Raw genomic sequence first — 21,322 nt, 5'->3', positions numbered from 1 at the left:
TTATTCACAGTGGATATATGACTACTAAAGCAAGATCCGCCCACTGTGTGCCACTACTACATTTCCCATGACAAGGGAAGCAGAAGCAGCTTTCCATCAACTTAAGCAAGACATTGAAGGTTCAGTGGTGAGGGCGATTGACGAATCCGTACCCTTCGAAGTTGAGACCGATGCTTCGGATGTAGCAATTGCTGCAGTCCTCACCCAGGCAGGACGTCCGGTAGCCTTCTTTTCCCGAACCCTTCAGGGACCCGAATGTCATCATGCTTCTATTGAGAAGGAGGCCCAGGCTATTATTGAAACAGTTCGCCACTGGAGACAGTATTTGACAGGCAGACATTTTACTATAAAGACAGATCAACGATCAGTGAGCTATATGTTTGATAAGCAGCATAAAAATAAGATAAAGAATAAGTTCATGCGTTGGAGGATGGAATTATCTTGCTATGATTTTGACATTGTGTATCGTCCTGGTCGAGAAAACATTCCCTCTGATACATTCTCCAGGTCTTATTGTGGGATGGCAGGTCACGATCGACATTCACTGTTTAACCTCCACGAAGCCTTGTGCCACCCAGGGGTTACCCGCTTATACCATTTTGTGAAATCTAAGAATATGCCATACTCTGTGGAGGATGTCCGGCAGGTTGTTGGATCTTGTAGAATATGCGCAGAATGCAAGCCCAAGTTTCACCAACCAGATAAGACTCGACTCATAAAAGCTACTCAGCCATTTGAGCGTCTCAATATAGATTTCAAGGGGCCTCTTCCGAGTACAGATAAGAATCAGTATTTTCTTAACATTGTGGATGAATATTCACGGTTTCCTTTTGTATTTCCTTGTGCCGACATGACCACTTCCACGGTTATCAAGTGCCTCTGTCAGCTGTTCGCTATTTTTGGAATGCCGGCTTACATTCATTCGGACCGGGGACCCTCCTTCATGAGCAAGGAATTACAAGACTTCCTTGCCAGTAGGGGGATCGCTGGTAGCAGAACTACTAGCTATAATCCTCAAGGGAATGGCCAAGTGGAGAGGTTCAATGGTACCATTTGGAAGGCAATCACAACGGCTCTAAAATCCCGTAATCTACCCATCAAATGCTGGCAGACTGTTCTGCCTGATGCTCTCCACTCAATTCGTTCACTGTTGTCCACAGCAACCAATGCTACCCCTCATGAAAGACTTCTGAACTATTCTCGTCGTTCTTCTTCGGGAGCCTCGGTGCCTACTTGGCTCTGCAATCCTGGGCCAGTCCTGCTGAAGCGTCACGTACGCACAAATAAAACTGATCCCCTTGTGGATGAAGTCGACCTCCTCCAAGCAGGACCCCACTATGCCCATATTCGCTACCAAGATGGCAGGGAAACTACGGTCTCTGTTAGACACTTAGCCTCAATTGGAACCCCATCCAAGAGTGAACCCCAAATTCTACCTCAGGCTTCTGAAGAAAATGTAATTCCCCAGGGTAGTCCCCAAGACGCACCCTGCTCAGAGGGGGGTGATCTCGTTCCTGATATGGTTCCTGCAACTCCACAGCAATCAGATGCTGTGGATAACCCTCCAGTGCCAAGAAGATCCGGTCGCACCATTCGTCCTCCTATTAGACTAGATTTATAGAGATAGATATCTCGGAAGGGGGTGAATGTTGTGATAATAAAGTGCCATACTGTAATTGGCGGAAACGGTAATTGGGCGGATGTGGCAGCACTGTAAATGAAGGTCAATGGCTGGTGTTGACACGTATACCACGTACTCCGTGGAAAGTCATGCTGGAACAGTAATGGTATGTTATATACTATATTAGGAATAATGTACTCTGAGGAATGTAATTGGTGTTAGAGTATGGAGTTTAACTTCGTTATTGTGATGCGTATGTGGTATTTGCCTTCAGTATTATGTGTACAAGTTATTTTATTTTGTTATTCTTACCCTATGTATATTTATGTTGTTGTAGATATGCGTATGGGTTTTGTGAGAATAAAGCCGATCGAAAAGGTCTATTGTTGATTACTACAATCGTTCCTCATCTGGAGTTCTACAATGATCTGTCGCACTGACAGACGAAAAGAAGTCGGTAATCTTCCTCCTTTTCGAATCTTCCATCGCACCCACTCCACTCGTTTTTGTCTTTAGGCAAAGTTAGTGATACGATAATAAAATCGTTACCATTGATCTCCACAGAGACAGCAATGACCAAGTTCACAGCCGCTCAGCGCCATCGGGTGGACGAGTCCACTAACGCTCTCGACGAGGGGTGTCGGCAATAAAACGAGCACTTCCTGGTCTGGTCCTGATTCAGGAGAGGCGCGTGACGTTGCCAACACCCCCTCGTACAAAGCATGAGTGGACTCGTCTACCCGATAATGCTGAGCACCTGATCGCGCTTGCAGATGATTCACTTCAACCTGACGTAATGTACTGTACACACGTCCAGGGCCATATTTTGGTCCGAGCCAGTGGAGCACGTGCTCCAGGGCCTCCACATTTTTTTGTGCAAATTAATTTTTTTGTTCAAATAAATACCAATTTCTCTCCTTTGTTTCGACATCGCTGTCTTTTGTTTCATTTCAGCACGTAGCGTAATGAGGTCCGCAGCTTGACCGTCACCGTCACCGTGTGCATGAGAGTGGCGCAGCCAAAAGGAAGAACCGAAAGGAAAAGGCACATCGTGATCGACGAGCTGCTGTCAGTGCGAAGACGCCGAGAATTGATCAGTGGTACAAGGGATCGTCCGCTACAAGTTCTCAGTCGCAGGCAGAAGAATTTTATGAAAATGAAGATGTTGAAACTGAAGATACGACCGCTGGTGACATTGAAGTCGATGTCGCTGAGGGAACGGGAAGTGATTACAACAAGGGTGTGTTAGTCACCACTGCTGCTGCTGCTGCAGTCCCAGGATTGGCTGAAGACGTTGGGCCGTGACCTGGCGCAACTGTTGCGAATCTGGAAGCCATGAATACACAACAGCCAGAGTCGCTATAGATCAGTTATATCGGTATGTGTTTCTAGTTAGAATCAATCCCCTGTGTCTAATGGGAATTAAATGTTCGTGCGCTGCGGAGTTATTTTGATGGTCAGGGTTTTCTTTTACATTTTTACATCACTTACAACAATAACACACCTTCGCTCCATCCTGACACCATAACGCTCGCGGTGAGCGGAGTTCAAGAAAGACTTGGCGTCTCTCGACCAATCAGAGAGATGTGAGCGAGTTTGCCGTCGGTCGGCTAATGAGAGCCAACGCAGGACAATGTTACTCCTCTTCCTGTTTGTGGGGCGGTCCGCCGGTCCAATCAGCGGATTTGGCGCCCCTTTTGGCCAATCATCGGGGTGACGAGCGCATTTGCGTGCCAAAACCGTCCAGTTAGTTGAGAGCGGGTCAGAGGAGGCGGCTCCTCCCCTTTGAAGAAGGAGTGACTAATTGTTCGGCGTGATCCGACTAGTTGAGAGTTGGTTTTGGTCTGCCAGATCGCCCTGGATCGCCTGGCCTGGCCTTGCCTGCTGGCGCTCGCGCTGGTTGGCGTCCGCCCTTCACCCTCCATCCCGGGTACTTGGAATGGCATCGTGGTTGCGGGTTCGAGTCCTGCCGGTCAATGACGTCGAAGACCACACGAGGTGGACAGGTCCAAGATAGCTCTGGTTTCCAGCTCATCTTCCCTCGAGCTGGGAATCTTCAATAAAGACGCAACGGGGTCCATTTCTTTGGGTGTGTGTCTGTGTGCGGGCCTGTCTTGTCAAGTAGAATTGTTAAGTGCTTTTGCTTGTACATTATTTACATTTCATAGTCGGTTGTAATCTGCCCTTTGTCTCCCTTCCCGGTTTTTGCCAATTATTTTTGTAAATAAATACCCCTCTTGTTGAATGTATCAGCTCGTTTCTGTACTTCTTTCATTGGCTAAGCACGATGCGTGTTGGGAAATTGGGAAGCGGCAAATTGTGCATTTGATCCGGTGGCTCTGGTAACTCCGCTCGGTTATGCCGGATCCGAGCCGTTATTCGCGACTCGGATCGGACAGAGTCGGCGGAGGGTGTGGCTTCCCCGGTAGTTGGACGGCGTGAGTACTTAGGTAAATTGGAGTTAGACAAGTGGACCCTACCTCACTGTAGAAATATTGGCGACCACGGTCCTGTAAGGGACCCGTGCCTTTCGGAGTTCTCCGAGAAGCACGATCTAGATTCCGGGTGCTCAGTGGAGCCGACTCTACTGCTCCACCTAGCGGTCGTACTCCTTGCCGACACCCGGCCCCACAATACTACGAGGGGAGTATCTACGGAGGGTATTCGTAAACCCTCCCCCCCCACCCCCCACCCCAGGACTCTATCAAACCAACTTTTTTAGCTTCCTTTTATTGTCCTATGACACATTTGAGATGTTAACAAAAAAAAATTCCCGGCACTCCAGCGATATTCAACATGACATCCAAAATGCCTGCCAAAATGGGTAAAATCATAGAATATGGTAAATAACATCTCAAAAATGTGGCAAATTGGAAAAATAATCATTGGGATTTGGTTCCAGATCATTAGTTACTAATTTCTGATAATCTGGCTTTGTTTCCATTTTTTGAAATCCAAGATGGCGTCCAAAATGGCTGTCAAAATGGGTAAAATCATAGAATATGGTAAATAACATCTCAAAAATGTGGTAAATTGGAAAAATAATTAATCATTGGGATTTGGTTCCTGATCATGTTACTAGTTTCTGATAATTGGGCTTTTTTGCCATCTATCTATAATTCCAGCAGTGTGTGTGTGTGTGTGTGTGTGTGTGTGTGTGTGTGTGTGTGTGTGTGTGTGTGTCTGTCTGTCTGTCTGTCTGTCTGTCTGTCTGTCTGTGTGTGTGTGTGTGTGTGTGTGTGTGTGTGTGTGTGTGTGTGTGTGTGTGTGTGTGTGTGTGTGTGTGTGTGTGTGTGTGTGTGTGTCTGTGTGTCTGTCGGCGACCGCTGTTTCTCGACAACCACTGGTCCGATCTAATTGAAACATCTATAATTCCAGCAATGTGTGTGTGTGTGTCTGTCTGTCTGTCTGTCTGTGTCTGTGTGTCTGTCGGCGACCGCTGTTTCTCGACAACCACTGGTCCGATCTAATTGAAACTTGCCAGGTATATTGCTGGGGCCCTGTGGATGTGCATATTCAATGTTTGATATTAATCGGACAAGTGGTTCCCAAGTTATGGCCATGTATTTACCAAAGCAATGACAGGACACGGTGCTATGACGTCACGATTGACGTCACAATTCTTCTTCTTTTTTTTCGCGTACGGCCACGCACATACGGGCACGCACGTATGGCCACACACGTACGGGCATGCACATATGGGCACGCAAGAGTGAAGGAACAGCCTGTGTGGTTGTTGTTTCTGGCATGCGGTTTGAATTTTTCTTTTTTTTTGCATGTACAGCCATGCACGTACGGGCACGCACATACGGGCAAGCATGTACGGCCACGCATGCACGGGCACATGAGAGCGAAGGAACGGCCTGTGTGTTTGTTGTTTCGGGCACGCGGTTTGAAAGCTTTTTTTTTTTGCACGTACGGCCACACACGTACGGCCACGCACGTACGGCCACGCACGTACGGTCCCACACGTACGGGCACGCACTAGTCTATCTATAATTCCAGCAATCTCTGTGTGTCTCTCTGTCTGTCTGTCTGTGACCACTGTTTCTCGACAACCACTGTCCGATCTAATTTAAACTTGCCAGGTATATTGCTGGGGACCTGAGCATGTGCCTTTTCCAGGTTTGATATTAACCGTACAAGCGGTTCCCAAGATATGGCCATTTATTTATCAAACCAATGACAGGACACGGTGCTATGACGTCACGAATGACATCACAATTGTTCTTTTTTTTTTTGCACATACGGCCACGCACGTATGGGCACGCACATACGAGCCCGCAGTTTTTTTTTAAACAAGATGGTGTCCAAAATGGCCACCAAAATTTGCAAAATCATAGAAAATTATATGTAACAGCCAAAAACTGTGACAAAATTGTAAATTATATTCATTGGAATAATGTGTTTCTCATCATTAGTAACTAATACCTAGTGATTGAATTTTGTTCAGGTCAGGTCAGGTATGGGAGCATGTGCCAGAACAGCGCGTCGCTGCGTCCACTTTCCGCCGGTACTCCAGGGGCCTCCGTCTGGCCATCCCCCAGGCAGATGCCAGGCCCATCCCCATCTCCTTGAGATGATGGTCAACCTGCTGCAACCACGAGGCACGTGGTCGGCCCACTGGCCTCCTCCACTCATGAGACTCCCTCGCTGAGAGAATCTGGTGAGCAGGATCAGCGTCAGGAAAACGAGCCACATGTCCATACAGCTGCAACTGACACTCACAGACTATGCAGGTAACAAATCTCATCCGAGTCTCTCTCAGCAACCGCTCGTTGGACACAAAATCCGACCAGCAATAGCCAAGGATTCTCCGAAGAGACCTGGTACCAAAGGAATTAAGTCTCCGTCTCAGATCCTTGGTCAGAGTCCAAGTCTCGCATCCATAAAGCAAGACTGGAAGCACCAAGGACCTGAAGACTCGGACTTTCGTCCTCTCGCACAGGTACTGGCAGCGCCACACCCCATGATCCAGTGAATCCATGACTCCCCAGGCCCGACCCAGACGTCTATTGACCTCTGACTCACAGCCAGCAGAGACATGAATATCACTGCAAAGGTAAGTGAATCTCTCCACGACCTCAACATCCTCACCACAAACAGATACAGACAGGACAGCAGCATCCAAGATGTCACCGAAAGCCTGGATCTTAGTTTTGACCCAAGAAACCCGTAATCCCAGCGGCTCCGACTCCTCATTCAGCACCTCGAGGGCCCCCAAAAGGATGTCTAAAGTCTCCGCAAAGATGACTGCATCATCTGCAAAATCAAGGTCCGAGATCTTGACATTCCCAAACGATGCACCGCAGCTTGATCTCTCCGACATCCTCCCTAAAATCCAGTCCATACAAGTGCTGAAAAGTGTGGGGGGCAGTACACACCCCTGACGAACTCCAGTAACAATTGGAAATAAGTCAGAGATGGTACCAACACACTTCACAGCACTCTCAGTACCAGAGTAGAGTTCAGACATCAGATCGATCAGTTTTGGTGGCACCCCACGAAGACCAAGAATCCTCCAGAGGACATCCCGATTCACTGAATCGAACGCTTTACAGAGATCAACATAGGCTGCAAGCAGCCCCTGCCAAAACACTCGTCTGCGTTTGGTGAGGGCACGAAAGGCAAGGATACGGTCAATCGTTGACCTCTTTTCTGTAAAGCCTGACTGCTCTGGATGCTGGTGCTCAAGCAGATGGCGGCGAACCCTATCAAGAATTATCCGAGCAAAGACCTTGCCCGGTACTGAGAGCAGCGTCACCCCTCGGTAGTTGTTGCAGTCTTGGCGATCACCCTTCCCTTTCCAGAGAGGGACAACAAGGCCCCTCTTCCAGTCAGTTGGGATGATGCCTGTGTTCCAGGCAGAGCACAAAACTGCATGCAACGACACGAGTGCAGCATTTCCACCAGCCTTGAGAAGTTCAGCATGGATGCCACAGATCCCTGGAGCTTTGCCCCGTTTCAACTGGTTCACCGCAGCCCGTGTTTCCACAAGCGAAGGTGGACCACAGTTGATTCGAAGGTCAGCAACAGGGATTGTTACACCCTTGACGTCCAACTCGACAGCTGGGGGATTGAATTTTGTTACAATGCTTAAATTCCAAGATGGCATCCAAAATGGCCACCACAATAGACAACATCACAGAAAATTGTATATCACAGCCTGAAACTAAGAATAATATACAGTAAATTAATATTTGGATTCATTGTAATGTATGTTCCTGATTATTAGAAACTAATCGGCCTATGGGGTGATTTATGTTTTGTTGCCATCCATAAAATCCAAGATGGAGTTCAAAATGGTTTTTAAAATGGTAAAATCATAGTAAATATCAAATGTCAGCTTCAAATAATCATTTATGTAATAATAATAGAGGGACAGAACCATGGAATATTCGTCTTGTAATTCTTATCCAGGATGTTTATTATTGTTATCGTACTTGGAATTAAAGATGGCAGACAATTTGAAAGGCAGAAAACACACACCCACACAAACACACCCCTATACACACCCCGATGCACTTTGAATATTTACATACACTCAATTATGTGTACTAATCTTTTATGTGTATTTTTTTTTTCTTTCCAGGTTAGATTAGTTAACTTAGCAAGACCTGTGACTTAGAAAGTTAGTTAAGATCAAAAAAAAGAAAAAGTTAGCTTAGCAAGCTAGTCAAGATGAAGATCACAAGTCAAGATGTCAGACAAACAAGAAATAAATTAATGTAATTGTCAAAAGAAAGTTGTTGAAATGGAAAGAAAACGCAAACGGGAACATTGTATCATTCATATGTCTGGAATAAAGCATGGATCGTTCACATATTTTTCGGATTTGACGAATCTAAATGATAGATTGGCACTTCTCAAAAATATACGGGATCGTCACTTAGCTGAACCACCAGGTTCTTCATATCGAATGACAGATATCTGTCAGGGCATTCCTGATAAGATCCAGAAGAACGAGGGCTATCACCAAGGATGTTACCAAAAATTTACCCTCAACCTACAGAGGTTAACAGCTAGTAAACCACCCAGGTCGAAAAACCAGTAAAGACCAGTAGCTTACTGGTCAACTGGTACCAGTTGAAAACCAGTAGCCAACTGGTACCAGTAAAGCCAGTTGGTTTCTTACTGGTTTTAATATGGAAATTGGAATAGAGTGATATATTACCAGTTGAAATACAATTGTATTTAATAACTGGTATCAACTGGGACCAGTACATTGTAACTGGTATCAACTGGGAGACCAGTACATTGCAACTGGTATCAACTGGGACCAGTACATTGCAACTGGTATCAACTGGAACCAGTAAGACTTTAACTGGTACAAATATGAGCTACTGGTTTTTTCAACTGGGAAATTGGAATTCTGACTGAATTTAACTGGTACCAGTTGAAACCAATGGAGACCAGTTAAAGACCAATTAGAACCAATAGAGACCAGTTGAAAATGTGTACTGGTTTTAACTGATTTTTCGACCTGGGCATCTAACGATCCTGAGGCTCCTGGACCATCTACCAGCCAAGAAAGAAGGTTAAAGTGCAAGAAAGCATCAGAAAATATCATTTTTCAACCTGATTGTATTTTCTGCAATACTGAAGGCCGAATCCATGTGAAAAAAGCAGGCATCGACACAAAGGAAGGCGCCTCTTCATTTGAACGTGATGGATGGCAGAAAGTGCTGCAAATAGCAAAAGTGAACAAGCATGAGTGGCTCTTAAGGCGAATCTGAGGATTTGTTTTATTTGCAGCAGAGGCCCATTACCACCCAAAATGCAGAAAACAGTATACAGCCAATCCTGCACATTGGAGGAGTGGAAAACTGGAGGCTGTTGCTCAACAAGCAGCATTGGAAGCTGCACATGAAGCATGCTTCAATAATGTGGCAAAATACATGGACGAGATAATAATCATTGGACGTAAAGTAGTGCAGCATTCTTCGTTGCATCTCCTCAACATTGCAAAGCTGGATGAGATGCAATTCCCCAATCCGAACTATCATGCTGACAGACTTAAACGCAAACTAAAAACTCATCCTGTTCTGGGCCCTAAGCTTGCCTTCACCAAAGTAGAACCAGATGATAACACCTGGCCATTTTACCTGGTCTACAGCACCGACATCACACTTGGTGAAGCAATCAGTGAAGCATAGCAGTGAACTTGGTGATGATGACACATTTGATGATGAACTTGGAGATGCAGATGAATGCGATGACTCTAGCCTAGACTCTGATTCTGACAAAGACTGATTCTAACTCCTGCAGGAGTCAAACCGGATGTATGAACTGTAGTTACAGGAGATAATTTGGAGATAGTTCTCTGTGGAATGCCATAACAAAATGGCATTGTATGAATCATCACAAGTGTTTCCTTGTATAATGAAAGTTTGCGAGCATAGTTTGATAAGCGGTGGACAATCGCCATATAAAATGTCCATTTTAGTAGCATTTTTGCTGTTACCAGATATTCCTAGCTGGAATTCCATGCCGAAGTACTGGCAATTGCATGAATCACCACAAGTGTTCCTTGTATAATGAAAGTTTGCTAGCATAGTTTGATAAGCGGTGGACAATCACTGTGTAAAATGTCGATTTTAGTACCATTATTCTTTCATCAGATATTCCAAGGTGGAAAACTATAACTTCATACTCAACTTAAAAAATAGCAACTGAATTAGAAAAACCAGATATTAGTTACTAATGATAAGAAACATTTTATTTGAATGATTAATTTACAATTTTGTCACAGGTTTTGGCTGTTATATATAATTTTCTATGATTTTGCATATTTTGGTGGCCATTTTGGACGCCATCTTGGATTTTAAAAAACTAGTACGGGCCCATAGGTGAGTGCCAGTATGTGCAGCCCTCTGTCGCCCCCTCTCTCCCCCCCCCCCTCTCTTGCTCCCCCTCTCTCCCCTCTCTTGCCCCTCTTCTCTCCCCCCTAGTCTCGCCCTTCCTCTCTCCCCCTCCTCTCTCGCCCTTCTCTCTCGCCCCCACTCTCATTTCCCCCTTCTCTCTCTCCTCCTCCTCTCTCCCCCTCTCTTGCATTGTGACGCCCCTCTCTCTCCCTCCCCTCTCTCGTCCCCCTCTCTCGCCCCCTCTCTCCCCCCTCTCTCACTAAAAATAATAATAAATAAATAAATAAACATTCATTGTGACGTCATTCGTAATGTCATAGCACCGTGTCTTGTCATTGTTTGACAGATAAATGGCCGTAACTTGGGAACCGCTTATCCGATTAATATCAAACCTTGAAAAGGCACATCCGCGGGTCCCCAGCAATATTCCTGGCAAGTTTCAATCAGATCGGACCGTCAATCATGCAAAAAAAAAAAATTATAAAAAATAAATAAATATTAATTGTGACGTCATTCGTGACGTAAGAGCACCGTGTCCTGTCATTGGTTCACAGATACATGGCCGTAACTTGGGAACCGCTCATCCGATTGATATCAAACCTTGAAAAGCCACATCCGCAGGGCCCCGGCAATATTCCTGGCAAGTTTCAATCCGATCGGACCGGTGGTCGTCTGGTTATTAATAATTTGGGAAAAAATGGCATGATAAGGTGAGAAGGTGGAACGACACCTTCAGCTGCCATATATACACCTTTTCAACAATGAAAACGCAATAAAATGGCCGTAACTTGGGAACCGCTCGTCCGATTAATATCAAACCTTGAAAAGGCACATCTGCGGGTCCCCGGCAATATTCCTGGCAAGTTTCAATCAGATCGGACCGTCAATCGTGCAAAAAAAGGAAATAAATAAATAAATAAACATTAATCGTGATGTCATTCGTGACGTCATAGCACCGTGTCTTGTCATTGGTCGACAGATTAATAGCCGTAACTTGGGAACCGCTCGTCCGATCGATATCAAACCTTGAAAAGGCACATCAGCGGGTCCCCGGCAAGTTTCAATGAGATCTGACCGGTGGTCGTCGAGAAACGGCGGTCGCAGACAGACAAACAGACAGACACACACACGGAGATTGCTGGAATTATAGATAGACTAGTACGGGGCCGTAGGGGTGGGCCCGCAGGTGCGTGCCCGTAGGTGAGTCCCAGTATGTTCTCTCTGTCTCTGTCTCTGTCTCTGTCTCTGTCTCTGTCTCTGTCTCTGTCTCTGTCTCTGTCTCTGTCTCTGTCTCTGTCTCTCTCTTTCTCTTTCTCTTTCTCTTTCTCTTTCTCTTTCTCTTTCTCTCTCTCTCTCTCACTCTCTCTCTCTCTCTCTCTCTCTCTCTCTCTCTCTCTCTCTCTCTCTCTCTCTCTCTCTCTCTGTGTCTCTCTCTCTCTCTCTCTCTCTCTCTCTCTCTCTCTCTCTCTCTCTCTCTCTCTCTCTCTCTCTGTCTCTCTCTCTCTCTCTCTCTCTCTCTCTCTCTCTCTCTCTCTCTCTCTCTCTCTCTCTCTCTCTCTCTCTCTCTCTCTCTCTCTCTCTCTCTCTCTCTCTCTCTGTGTCTCTCTCTCTCTCTCTCTCTCTCTCTCTCTCTCTCTCTCTCTCTCTCTCTCTCTCTCTCTCTCTCTCTCTCTCTCTCTCTCTCTCTCTCTCTCTCTCTCTCTCTCTCTCTCTCTCTCTCTCTCTCTCTCTCTCTCTCTCTCTCTCTCTCTCTCTCTCTCTCTCTCTCTCTCTCTCTCTCTCTCTCTCCTCAAAAAGGCACATCCGCGGATCCCCAGCAACATTCCTAGCAAGTTTCAATCGTGCAAAAGAAATAATAAATAAATAAATATTAATTGTGACGTCATTCGTGATGTCATAGCACTGTGTCCTGTCATTGGTCGACAGAGAAATGGCCATAACTTGGGAACCGCTCGTCCGATTAATATCAAACCTTGAAAAGCACATCCACGGGGCCCCGGCAATATTCCTGGCAAGTTTCAATCAGATCGGACCGTCGATCGTGCAAAAAAATAAATAAACATTAATTGTGACGTCATAGCACCGTGTCTTGTCATTGGTCGACAGGTAAATGGCCGTAACTTGGGAACCGCTCGTCCGATCGATATCAAACCTCGAAAAGGCACATCCGCGGGTCTCCGGCAATATTCCTGGCAAGTTTCAATGAGATCGGACTGGCGGTGGTCGAGAAACGGCGGTCGCAGACAGACAGACAGACAGACAGACAGACACACAGAGATTGCTGGAATTATAGATAGATGGCAACAAAATCCAATCATCGGAAATTAGTTATTCATGGCCAGGAACCAAATCCAAATGATTATTTTTCCAATTTGTCACATTTTTGAGATGTTGTATACCATATTCTATGATTTTATCTATTTTGGCAGCCATTTTGGACGCCATCTTGAATATCGCAAGAGTGCCGGGAATTTTTTTTTGTTAACATCTCAAATGTGTAATACGACCATAAAAGGAAGCTTAAAAAGTTGGTTTGGTAGAGTCCTGGTGGGGGGGGGGGGGTGCACAGATACCCTCCGTAGATACTTGACTATACAACAGGCGACATGATTGCTCATGAGCTCTTGCATTTTGCTGTCCTTGCTGAAGCTTTCAAGGACGAGCAGCCAAACAATCTGAGCAATGAGCGATTCTTCTACAAGCTCGTCATTGTCAGGTCAGGTTAGATCTGTGACATGCTACAGGTACCATGTAAACCTGTACTAACCTGTTCCATGGTCGGGTTGTCGGCGACTAAACCGTCTCCCCCATCAGGTTTTCCGGTGAGGAGGGTGTTTGGATATGGACACCCAGCAGGATTAAAAACAAAACCTGTCAAAGGGCGGAGGAGCTCCTTGTGATCCAACGGCCATCCATATCTAGTGCCCAACTGTGTCTGCGGACGTCCTCCTGCAGTTGGGTTACTTTTTTATTAGGAGGTTGGTGGCAGGATTTGCACTCCGGCCACCGTAAAACCCTTCATTCCGCAAAACACAAAAAAATCTGAAAACCCACTGTGTGGGAGTACCTCCTGTGCAGCTTCCCTTCGCAGGGCAGCTCACCGGATGACGGGATTGGGGCAAAGCCTTTCGGGACCCCCAATCTTTGATGATAGGAGGGAAACCATGGGGTAACATCCCTGGGTCAGATTGCGGGAGAGTGTGGCGGAGTGGTGCTGAGGTGTCCTCGACCAGACGGTGGTCTCCTTGGGTTAACCTGAGACGGTCCTTTCGGGTGGGTACCTGGAATGTCCTATCCCTAAGAGAGGATGATCACCTGTCTCTGTTATCATCTGAGCTCAAGCGTTTGGACATCGGGATTGCAGCACTCTCTGAGGTTCAGAGACCAGATTGCGGCGAGATAATGGTGGGTGGTTCCACCTACTATTGGTCTGGTCACTCTGATGGTTACCATACCCAAGGAGTTGCTGTTGCTGTGTCCAATAAGCTGACCCCAATGATAATTGAGGTAACACCGGTCAACGAGTGTTTTATGAGACTAAGGATTCGTCACTCCTTAGGTGTCATTTCCCTGGTCTCTGTTTATGCTCCGACTGAGGCGAGTGATCTCACCGTGAAGGACACATTCTACGCCATGCTCGAGTCTGTGGTTGATCAGTGCCGCAGACGAGATACACTTCTTGTCTTGGGGGATTTCAATGCATCAACTGGAACTGATAGGGATGGTTATGAGGTGTGTGTTGGTCCCCATGGGTCAGGAACTATGAACCAGAATTGCACTAAGTTCCTTGACTTTGCAAGAAGTCATGGACTGAGGGTGGCTGGTTCATGGTTTCAGCGCCCACAAGCTCATCGCTGGACTTGGTATTCCAACGCTGGCAGTGTGGCAAAGGAGATTGACCATGTCCTCATTGATGGTCGTTGGAGGATGATCCAGAACTGCAGGGTCTACCGGAGTGCTCAGTTCCTCAATACTGACCAGAGGCTTGTTGTAGCAACTCTAAAGCTGCACCTTAAATCCTGGAGAATGGTGCCATCCCAGCCTCAGCTGGATGTTGGCAAGCTCAAGGTTGAGAGAGTAGCTGAGGAGTTTGCGAACAGGCTGAGTGGACACTTGGGGGGTCTGTGTGCTTTGGGGGGTCCTGAAGAGTTGTGGAGTGCCTTCAAGACTACCGTCCTTGATGTTGCCGGTGGATGTCTTGGAACTCACCGCAGGGCAAAGAATAATTTTATCTCTCAAGGGACACTGGATACCATTGACCAGAGTCGCAGGGCCAGGCTGAATGGCAGAGCTGAGCTGTTCAGGGAGCTGAGGCGTAAAATTGTACGTGCACTGAGGGTGGACAAGGAGGCCTATGTGCGAGGAATCTGTGAGGGGGTAGAGCATCACCTGTGGACAGGTGATTCTCGTCCCGCTTACAGGGGAATTCACGCATTGCGTTCATCCAAGCCCATCCCTCGGAGCACTGCAGTTAGAGCAGAGAGTGGTAGGCTCTTGACAGAGGAGTCTGAAGTGAAGGCCCGCTGGGCCGGTTACTTTGAGCGGTTGTACCAGGCTGATCCCCCAGCTGTCGAGTTGGACGTCAAGGGTGTTACAATCCCTGTTGCTGACCCTCGAATCAACTGTGGTCCACCTCCGCTTGTGGAAACACGGGCTGCGGTGAACCAGTTGAAACGGGGCAAAGCTCCAGGGATCTGTGGCATCCATGCTGAACTTCTCAAGGCTGGTGGAAATGCTGCACTCGTGTCGTTGCATGCAGTTTTGTGCTCTGCCTGGAACACAGGCATCATCCCAACTGATTGGAAGAGGGGCCTTGTTGTTCCTCTCTGGAAAGGGAAGGGTGATCGCCAAGACTGCAACAACTACCGAGGGGTGACACTGCTCTCAGTGCCGGGCAAGGTCTTTGCTCGGATAATTCTTGATAGGATTCGCCACCATCTGCTTGAGCACCAGCTTCCAGAGCAGTCAGGCTTCACACCAAAAAGGTCAACGATTGACCGTATCCTTGCTCTTCATGTCCTCACCGAACGCAGACGAGAGTTTTGGCAGGGCCTGCTTGCAGCCGATGTTGACCTCTGTAAAGCGTTCGATTCAGTGAATCGGGATGTCCTCTGGAGGATTCTTGGTCTTCGTGGGGTGCCACCAAAACTGATCGATCTGATGTCTGAACTCTACTCCGGTACTGAGAGTGCTGTGAAGTGTGGTGGTACCATCTCTGACTTATTTCCAGTTGTTACTGGAGTTCGTCAGGGGTGTGTACTGGCCCCCACACTTTTCAGCACTTGTATGGACTGGATTTTACGGAGCATGTCGGAAAGATCAAGCTGCGGTGCATCGTTTGGGAATGTCAAGATCTCGAACCTTGATTTCACAGATGATGCAGTCATTTTTGGGGAGACTTTAGATATCCTTTTGGGGGCCCTCGAGGTGCTGAATGAGGAGTCGGAGCCTCTGGGATTACGGGTTTCTTGGGTCAAAACTAAGATCCAGGCTTTCGGTGACATCTTGGATGCTGCTGTCCTGTCTGTGCCTGTTTGTGGTGAGGATGTTGAGGTCGTGGAGAGATTCACTTACCTTGGCAGTGATATTCATGTCTCTGCTGGCTGTGAGTCAGAGATCACTATACGTCTGGGTCAGGCCTGGGGAGTCAAGGATTCACTGGATCACGGGGTGTGGTGCTGCCGGTACCTGTGCAGGAGGACGAAAGTCCGAGTCTTCAGTTCCTTGGTACTTCCAGTCTTGCTCTATGGATGCGAGACTTGGACTCTGACCAAGGATCTGAGACAGAGACTTAATTCCTTTGGTACCAGGTCTCTTCGGAGAATCCTTGGCTATTGCTGGTCGGATTTTGTGTCCAACGAGCGGTTGCTGAGAGACTCGGATGAGATTTGTTCCTTGAGATTTGTTGCATGGTCCGTGAGCGTCAGTTGCGGCTGTATGGACATGTGGCTCGTTTTCCTGACGCTGATCCTGCTCACCAGATTCTCTCAGCGAGGGAGTCTCATGAGTGGAGGAGGCCAGTGGGCCGACCACGTTCCTCGTGGTTGCAGCAGGTTGACCATCATTTCAAGGAGATGGGGATGGGCCTGACATCTGCCTGGGGGATGGCCAGACAGAGGCCCCTGGAGTACCGGCGGAAAGTGGACGCAGCGACGCGCTGTTCTGGCACATGCTCCCATACCTGACCTGACCTCTTCATTGATAAGGAACGAAAGGACACGTTTTCAAACTAAATACCAAGATAGAGCTTCGAACGTATCAAGTTGTCATGGTTATTAACTGCAGCGGGGAGCGGTCCTTTTCGAAGATGAAGCACGTGGAAGATGGAATGAGAACATGGATGGGACTGGAAAGACTGAACTCTTGAACACTCATGAGCATTGAGAGTGACTTTCTGTGCCAGGACAGCTGACAGCTCCTTTGATGAAATTGTGGATGACTGCCAGTTGGAAGGTGCGTCGAGTTAATATGACAAAGGGAGCTTCCCCAAATGCAGCAGCATGATCTTGTGTATCTGATGATTTTATAGACATAGTTCCACCTCATGTATATTACATTGTTATTTCCAAAAATAGCAGCAAACAATAACATATCTTGCATACAATATTACAGGGGGCCTCCACATACTGACGTTCTCCAGGGCGTCCACATACCGACATACGGCCCTGCACACACATATCACCACTGAGAACAATGTGGTGGGCGCTGCTTGGATTGCGTGACTATATGCTAGAAAAATGGAAATAAGAGTTGTTTTTTCAATAATTTGGGGATTAAAAATTTGGGTGAAAATATCAGTTTGTGTCAAGGTGAAACAGAAACATGTGCAAAGTCCGAAGGGGGCAGGGAGGTGTGCACCCTCTGGATCCGCCCTTGTATTTAGAACTGACAAAACTTCAACACACCCCATTTCAGACTCAGCGCTTCACGCTCAATTTGAACATAATTCTGCTCTGTGGCCATGCAATGCAGAGCTCGTGGTGCCTACACCCATCTCAATGCAGGGCTCATGGTACCGAGACCGAGATACATCTCATTATAGGATTCATTATACTGAGACAGAGATACATCTCAATACAGGGCTCAAGGTGCCAAGACCGAGATCCCTCTTAATACAGGGCTCATGGTGCCGAGACCGAGATCCATCGCAATGCAGGGCTCATGGTGCCGAGACCAAGATCCATCTCAATGCAGGGTTCATGGTGCTGAGACCGAGATATATCTCAATTCATGACTCATGGTTCTGAGACCAAGATACATCTCAATGTCAGGCTCATGGTGCTGAGACCGAGATCTATCTCAATGCAGGGCTCGTGGTGCCCTGACCGAGACCAATCTCAATGCAGGGTTGATGGTGCTGAGACCGAGATATATCTCAATTCATTGGTCATGGTTCTGAGACCAAGATCCATCTCAATGCAGGGCTCATGGTGCCGAGACCAAGATGTATCTCAATTCATGACTCATGGTTCTGAGACCAAGATACATCTCAATGTCAGGCTCATGGTGCTGAGACCGAGATCTATCTCAATGCAGGGCTCGTGGTGCCCTGACCGAGACCAATCTCAATGCAGGGTTGATGGTGCTGAGACCGAGATATATCTCAATTCATTGGTCATGGTTCTGAGACCAAGATCCATCTCAATGCAGGGCTCATGGTGCCGAGACCAAGATGTATCTCAATGCAGGGCTCGTGGTGCCAAGACCAAGATGTATCTCAATGCAAGGCTCGTGGTGCCAAGACCGAGATCCATCTCAATGCAGGGCTCGTGGTGCCAAGACCGAGATTCATCTCAATAGAGGGCTCATGATGCCTAGACTGAGATTCATCTCAAAACAGGGCTCATGGTACTGAGACTCCATCTTCAAGATGTTATCTCATCCTGAGCATCTCCATGAGGCTTCATTTATCTTTTTTTTTTGTTTTTGAATGATTTGGGGGGGGGGTTAAGTATGGGAAGGGGGGAAGGGTTAAGGCCACGGGAAGAAAAAAGGGTAAAATGCTGTCGAACTCCACTGGGTTCTTGAGGTATTCTTGAGGTCTAACTCCACGGTGTTCTTAACCGCACTGGAGAACCAAGGAGGGAGCGGACCATTCCCGAGCCTTCACAGAACACCGATGGGTGGGAGCAGGTATACAGTTTTGACAAAAAGGTCGTGTCTGTTCGCAACTCGATTGAGCACCTGAACTGCACGGTTTATATTCCGTAAACGCGGACGTCGTTGGAGACACCTCCCTGGGTGTCCCACCGTTTGTGTTTCTTTCTCTCTCTCGACTCTCGTCTTCCCTCCGTTCAGCGTCCCATCGAGCTCACGTGAGTTTCCCTCATCGCGGACTTCCTTGAGTAATCCTCCGAAAGTAAACATTGGAATAACTTTCCTTCAATCACCTTCAAACAGCCTCAAAAGATGTTAAAATCACAACTCAAATTAGCAAGTTTAATACCTCGAAGGTATTCTAACCTCGTTCCTTCCTCTCGATCAAACCACCTCTGTTTACAAACGTTATTCGGTCGTTTTAAATGACGACGCAGCTCAAAGTTAAACATTCAAACGTTTATAAGTGACACGAGTTATCGATTTCGAGTCATTGATAAACACAACTGAGCTAAGGGGCGTGGCTTAGCGGTTTCCTCGGCAACCCACGCGTCGTGGACCACAATCAGACCCGTGGAAGGGACACAGAGTGTTCCTGGGTTTTCAATCTGTAAGTTACTATCCGTGACGGTTTTCGTCATCGCATCTTTGGTTCAAACGTGGGAAATGAAATTGTGTTCATTGTAACTGCAGGAAATATTTGAATCATGTCCATTCTCATTGGTTAACAGGGGGTGCCACAACTGGGGTGTGTTCCGTTTGCTCGCAGCTTGCCATCGCCTCTACTTAACAATAATCTTGAAGAAGTTCTGTCATTCAAACTCCTGTGTTTCACTATCAGCCATGATATTTCTTGGGAAAACACATTTCCAAGCTGGCCGCCAAAGCCAGCCGCCGACTGGGCATCCTCCGTCGTACAAATTCTTTCCTTGGCACACCTGAACTCTTATCCACCTTCAAGGCTTTCATCCGCAGCTTGATGGAACACTGCTCTCCTCTTTGGGCTGGCTCCCTTGCCTCACATATTCTTCAGCTTGACACCGTGGAAACCATTCCATGATTTGTCCCCCCAAGGTTTCTGCACGGCACACACAGTCCACCAACAACACTTTTCTGGTGAAACGACGTAAATCCTGGATCACTGCTCAACCTCCACTCATTTGTTCCTCTTTTTTTCCTATCTGTGGAAGCAATTGCTGCCACATTCTCTTCAATGTCACTCTTCCCTCTCGGTGTTCAAGAAGCTGTTCACCACCATCTCAGATCTTCCCCAAACCAAAACCATGATGTTTTCTACCCTCGTTAACCCCCCACCTCCAAACTTCCCCAATCCGTCCTCCTTCCAAATTTCCAGTTCTTCCTCCTGAGAATCTCCTTCTGTATACATCTTGTCTACCCCATGCATCCTCTCCTGTGTCCCCATTCCACCCTACACCAATTCTTTGTGAAAGTCTCTCTGTACTTACCTCTGCCACCGAAGGTGAAGAAGGTTATGTTTTCACCCCTTCCTGTCTGTCTGTCTGTCTGTCTGTCTGTGTTTAGGATATCTCAAGAAGTGGTGGATGGATCCGGATTTTGTGGACAGGTTCCGTGTGTGACAAGGACAAACTGATTAGATTTTAGTGAAGATCTGGATCCGGATCCGGCTACTAGAAGTTTTTTAAGTGATTCTTCACCATTGAGAGATAGTGCTAACAATGATATATAACACGATATCTCAGAAAGTTGTGGACGGATTCAGATGAAACTTGGTGGACACGTTGAGTGTGTGACAAGGAAGAATTGATTCGATTTTTGTGAAGATCCAAATCCGGACCTGGATGAGATAATTATTTCTTTTTTTAAAGTGATTCTTCACCATTGCGAGATTGGCCCAAAATGATATGGACCTCGACTTAGAGTCTGCAACCGGTCCAGATGGCATCAGCCCACGTGTCCTAAAAACCTGCTCTTCTGCTCTTGCTCACCCTCTCTCTGTTCTATTCACCCTCTCATTTGCTCAAGGTCATCTGCCATCTGCTTGGAAATCAGCAATCATTACTGCTCTGCATAAAAAAGGTGCAAAAACAGATCCCTGCAACTACAGACCAATCAGACTTCTCTCAATCATCAGCAAGGTTATGGAATCCATCATCGCTTCAGACATTAAATCCTTCCTCTGTTCCAATGGCTTGATTTTCGATCATCAATTTGGTTTCAGAACAGGTCACTCTACCCTGGATATGCTGCTTCTGCTCTCCCAACAATGGATGGAGGTCCTCAGTGCCAGACATGAAATCCGAGCCGTATCCCTGGACATATCACGTGCTTTTGACACGGTCTGGCACCCTGCCCTGCTCACCAAACTCTCTTCCTATGGTATCCAAGGCCATCTCCACTCATGGCTCGCAGACTTCCTCTCCTGTCGCAGTCAACGTGTGGCCATAAATTGAGTTCTTTCATCCCCTCTTCCTGTCCAGGCTGGAGTTCCTCAAGGTAGTGTTCTGGGCCCTGTTCTTTTTCTGGTTTTCATCAATGATCTCTCCAACTCTGGAAATTCCTCTACATCTCTTTGCTGATGACTCCACCCATTGCTGTACCATTGGTCATCCTCAGACTGGCAAGCAGCAGCTTCTCCGTTCACTGCAGATCTGGGTAAAATCACAAACTGGTCCAACACGTGTAACATTTCTTTCAATCCAGACAAATCTCACACTCTCACTATGTCTCTCCGAAAGGACCGTTTAGAAAACTCCCCCAT

The 21,322-nt window shown here is 47.0% G+C and overlaps 1 long non-coding RNA gene across 1 annotated transcript in view; it reads left to right on the top strand.

The window, feature by feature from the left end:
• The first annotated feature begins 3,172 nt into the window (after positions 1-3,172).
• Positions 3,173-21,322, top strand: part of LOC147016504 (uncharacterized) — a 58,573-nt gene continuing 40,423 nt past the window's right edge. The window contains exon 1 of the long non-coding RNA XR_015049669.1: positions 3,173-3,710. This is a non-coding gene — a long non-coding RNA (uncharacterized LOC147016504). The remainder of the gene's footprint in view (positions 3,711-21,322) is intronic.

This window comes from Eptatretus burgeri, chromosome 11 (assembly GCF_056783735.1).
Source record: "Eptatretus burgeri isolate ZD-2024b chromosome 11, Ebu_testis_v1, whole genome shotgun sequence".
NCBI lineage: Eukaryota > Metazoa > Chordata > Myxini > Myxiniformes > Myxinidae > Eptatretus > Eptatretus burgeri.
This window is presented reverse-complemented; position numbering and strand designations above follow the sequence as displayed.